We start from the raw sequence: 3,958 nt of genomic DNA, 5'->3' as shown, positions 1-3,958 counted from the left end.
GCGCTGGGCTCGGCGGCGGCTCCTCCTCCATGGCGGCCCCGGCCCCGGCCCCGCGCCCCGGGGAGGGGCCGCGCCGCCGCCGAGCGGAGCCGGGATGGGGGGGGGGGGGGCGGCAGGTGGCGGAGCCGTAGCCCCGGCACCGCACCGGCACCGCACTGGGACCGCACCAGGAGCCGCCGCCGCCCCCGCGCGGCCCGGCCAGGGGGGGACCGGACCCCCCGACACCGCCCCGGACCCCGCCGGAACCCCCCCGACAACCCCCGGGACCCCTCGGAGCCCCCCGGCACCCTTCGTACCCCTCCCGGCACCCCCTCCGGGACTCCCCGGGACCCCCCGACACCGCCCCGGACCCCGCCAGGACCCCCTCAGCAACCCCCAGGACGCCCCGGCACCACTCGTACCCCTCTGGCACCCCACCCGGCACCCCCCTGGGACCCCTCCTGGACTCCCCCGGCACCTCCCCCGGGACCCCTCGGACCCCTCCCGGCACCCCCCGAGACCCCCTGGTATCCCCCGGCGCCCCTCGTACCCCTCCGACACCCCTCTGAGACCCTCCAGACCCCTCCGACCCCTCCGGGACCCCTCCCGGACCCCCCGGGGCGCAGCTGCTCCCCGGCCCCGCCGAGCTGTTCGGTGCTGAGCCCCCCCCACCCCCGGCACCAGCAGCGTACCGGGATCGGGCACCGGGGACAGGAGGGGTGGCTGTGCCCACCCCCAGAGCCCCCCCCAGCCAGCCCCACACACGCATCCCCCCAACCCCGCACCCTGGCTGAGATCCCCCTGCACCCCACGTCTTTGCCCCCACGGCCCCGTGGACCAGCGCGGCCGCACCCTGCAGCCCCCAGACCCAGCCTGGGATGGGGGGGACACAGCCCCCCAGCAGCGCCCGGCGCCGGCAGCCAGGCTGCCCTACGGCGTGGGGTCCCTCTCAGGTTGGGGGGCTGCCTCAAGGTGTGTGGTCACAATCGGGTTGGGGGGCTGCCCCGTGGCGTGGGGTCCCCACCGGGCTGGGAGGCTGGCCTGCGGGGTTGGGTCCCTCTCAGGTTGGGGGGCTGCCCCATGGTGTGCAGTCACCATCAGGTTGGGGGGCTGCCCCATGGCATGGGGTCCCCGGCGGGCTGGGGGGCTGCCTCAAGGTGTGTGGTCCCAGTCGGGTTGGGGGGTGCCCCGCGGCGTGGGGTCCCTTTCAGGTTGAGGGGCTGCCTCAAGGTGTGTGGTCCCAGTTGGGCTGGGGGGCTGCCCCGCAGTGTGGGGTCCCTATCAGGTTGGGGGGCTGCCCCACAGCGTGGGGTCCCTCTCAGGTTGGGGGGCTGCCTCAAGGTGTGTGGTCCCTGTTGGGCTGGGGGGCTGCCCCGCTGCAGGGCCGCACCGCTCGGCCTCTCGCGCTCGACTCTGCAGCCTCAGCGCGTGGGACCGCGCCCTTCAGCCACGGGGTGCTCTGAACACTGAGCGGTGCCAACCCCCCGGTGGGGAGCATCCTCCAGCCCCCCGGAGCAGGCCCTCCCTTCGGGGTCACGGCGGGACCGTCCCACCCCATCCCACCCCTGGGAGCCACCACTGCGGGACGTCGGCCCACCCCGCGCAGGGCTGGGCTCTCAGCACGGGGCTCGCGCAGCCCCACGCTCGCTTTTTAATATTCGAAGCCCAATTTTGCATACACGATGAATTTTTTAACAAGGCTTCCAGCTTGCAGAGAACCCCACGCGGCACGCGGCGCGGCGCCGCAAATAGACTCGGCGCTGGAGAAGTCACAGGCTGCAGGGGAACAAATGCGGTGCCACCAGCCCGAGCCAGCTCGCCGCTCCCCGGCCCCTGCGTTTCGCTGCTCCGGAGCCGCTCAGGTCCCCCCGCGAGGGGCACGGCTCACCCTCCAGCACCCGTTTCAGTTTTGGTGACCCCCTCCCAGCCGGGGTGCAGCACCTTTGGGGGGGGGGGGGGGGGGGATTTGGGCCATCGCGGAGCTGCGGTGGCTTCTGCACCCGCCGGAGCAGCTGTGTCCGCTCCTGGTGCGGCTGCGTCACGGCGAGCCCGGATGCACACGCAGCGGGTCCCAACGTGGGGCGGGAGGAGGGCGAGGGGCTTCGGCGAGCGGGAGGGAACGAAGTCACCCGGCTGGGGTGGCCGGGCAGCTCCCGGCGGAGGCAGCCCCAGTGCCCAGTGTCCCTGCCCTGCCGGCACGCCGCAGCCCAGCACAGCCCGTCCCTGGGGCAGAATGGGATGGGGATGCTGATGGGATGGGGACGAGGACACGGATGGGGTGGGCTGGGGCTGGGATAAGGACAGGGAATGAGACGAGGCCAGCGACAGGACGGTGCGACCGCCTGCCCACCCCGGCTGCGCGGCTCTGCCCTCCCTGGGACCCCCAGGTTAGCCGGGACCCCGGCCCGGCAGCACCATGCCCTTGCCGCGGTGACAGCCCCGTTCGACACGGCGGTGCGCGGGGCTGAGCAGGGTCCCCCCAAACCACCCCCTCCCCGGGCAGCTGGGTTTGCTCGGCCGCGCTGGGGCCCGGGAAGGCGTTTGGGGGAGCTCGGGGGATCCCAGGCTGCGCCGCACCCCAGCCGCCCTCCCCTCTCCCGGCGAGCGGCACAGCGGGGCGCAGCCGAGCGGCACGCTCGCCCCAATTAGCAGGGCAGATTACCCCGCGCGCATCCTGCCAACTCGCTCCGGCTTCCCGGCTGCTTTGTCTGGGGCCGCGGCTAATCCCCGCGGCGCAGACACCAGATTGAGCCGCCATCGCTGCGTGGCAGCTGCCAAAAGCACCCCGCGCTCCCGACCCCCTTCCTGGCCCAGCCGGCGGGCACCGGGCTCTGCTCGCCCCACCTAATCCCGGGGTGGGGGGAGTGGGGGGTCCTCAATCGGGGATCACCGGCTGAGCCCACGACGGCCGCGCCGCTGGCCGCAGGGACAGGGTTTGCGCCACGCAGGTGCCGGCCCCGGTCCCAGAGGACCCCCGGGGTGCGGTGGGTGGGCGTCCGGCCTGGCAGCAGGGCGCGGGCAGCCACCCAGCGAAGATCTGCGTCGCCCGTTACACAACGCCGCTGACGATTTCACGCCTGAACTGGGCGCTGGCCTAGAAATGAGCCTCGGCGATGGCGGGGAGGGAGCGAGCCCGGGGAGGCTGCGGAGCCGGGCTGGGCGATGCCGCACGGGGCACGGGGCGCTGCCACCCCACCCACCGCGCTGGGCGCGGGCGGCGAGGGCGCTGACCCCCTCTCCTCCTCCTACGCCAGATTTTGCGTGATTAATCAATTTAACCGGCACAGCTCCCAGCCGGGGCCGTGCCAGGAGGGAGCGGGAGACGCCGGCAAAGGGCTCTGGGAGGCCGAAGCGGAGGCTGCGGAGGACGGAAGCGGCGCTCAGGAAACCGGCGCTAGCGAAGCAACAACAGCAAAAACCCGCGCGGTGCCCAGCCCTTCCCGGCCGAACGCGGCTGCGCAGCCCTCCCCGTCCTTGGCGCTGGTCCGGAGCGCCCAGATGGGCAGCTCAGCCAGGGGAAAGGAGCCGAGCAGGGCCCGGCCGCCCCAGCCCCCCTGCCCCAGGCAGCAGCACCCAGGGCTGGAGGGGCCCCGAGACCCCCTGCCAAGCACCAGCGCACAGCGGCAGGGGCAGGCGTGGGCTGCCAGCACCTCCAGCAGCCTCGGCGCTGCGTCCTCCAGGACAACCACCGGCACCAGGCATGGCCGAGCTCCTTGGCAGCTCCCTGGGGTGACAGAGGGTCCCCCCACGGCTCCACGGTGCCAGGAGGATGGGGGCTGTGGCGGCCGTGCTGGGGGGCAGCTCACCTCCAGCCCGCGCTGCCAGACAGCCGGTTGGGAAACACAACGGGGCTCCCACAGGACAACATCTGTACCATGGGGCTCCGATGAGCAAACATCTGCACCCCGGGGTTCCCACAGGCCAGCATCTGCACCTCAGAGCTCTCATGGGCCAGGATCCCAGAATCCCAGCATGGTCG

Source organism: Opisthocomus hoazin, chromosome 21 (genome assembly GCF_030867145.1).
Source record: "Opisthocomus hoazin isolate bOpiHoa1 chromosome 21, bOpiHoa1.hap1, whole genome shotgun sequence".
Lineage (NCBI taxonomy): Eukaryota > Metazoa > Chordata > Aves > Opisthocomiformes > Opisthocomidae > Opisthocomus > Opisthocomus hoazin.
Note: the sequence above shows the minus strand (reverse complement) of the source record.